The sequence below is a fragment of the Austrofundulus limnaeus genome, unplaced genomic scaffold (assembly GCF_001266775.1).
Source record: "Austrofundulus limnaeus strain Quisiro unplaced genomic scaffold, Austrofundulus_limnaeus-1.0 Scaffold855, whole genome shotgun sequence".
Classification (NCBI taxonomy): Eukaryota; Metazoa; Chordata; class Actinopteri; order Cyprinodontiformes; family Rivulidae; genus Austrofundulus; species Austrofundulus limnaeus.
In genome coordinates this window covers 160,321-160,957 of record NW_013953257.1, presented here as the reverse complement: position 1 = coordinate 160,957, position 637 = coordinate 160,321, and positions in this window count along the sequence as shown.

The window sequence follows — 637 nt, the reverse complement described above, 5'->3', positions numbered from 1 at the left end:
TTTTGTTTATTAATTTATGAGTTCTTAAACTCATGAATGTTAGCGAAAATACGAAAATAAGATGTAAACTGAGTTCACAGATTAGATCTTATCGATGAAATAGCGTTTCGCTATTTATAAGAGCTGAGCTTATATTTTCCTTTTCAGGAAGTGACGTCATTACCTTTATAAACCGTGAAATGCTTAATTTTATCAGTTTAAATGTTAAAGACTTATTTTACGACCCGAAATGACAGAATAACAACAATCTGCAGCTTTTTGCTATAATTTGAACACCTCAGTCATAAAATGGTCTTATACAACATTTTCTTGCCAAACATGAGAAGGTAATATTTTTTATTTACTTCCTCAGAATGCACAGAGATATTTTTTCATGAGAAAGATATTTAAATAGAGTACGTGCCACCATTATGTAGGGATGAGTTATTCATGCAGATAACTTACCTTACATCTTCTCATAACAAAGTTATAAGAGTAAATTTTACCAAGGTTTCTTCTCATTACTCTAATATTTGTCTGTGCAAAGTGAAGTGACACAATTAGGGAACTCAGACTGGTTCAAGTTGATTCATAAAAGATTATGCAATCATTTATTTACACAATTGAACAATACTTATTATCTGTATCACCTTGACAC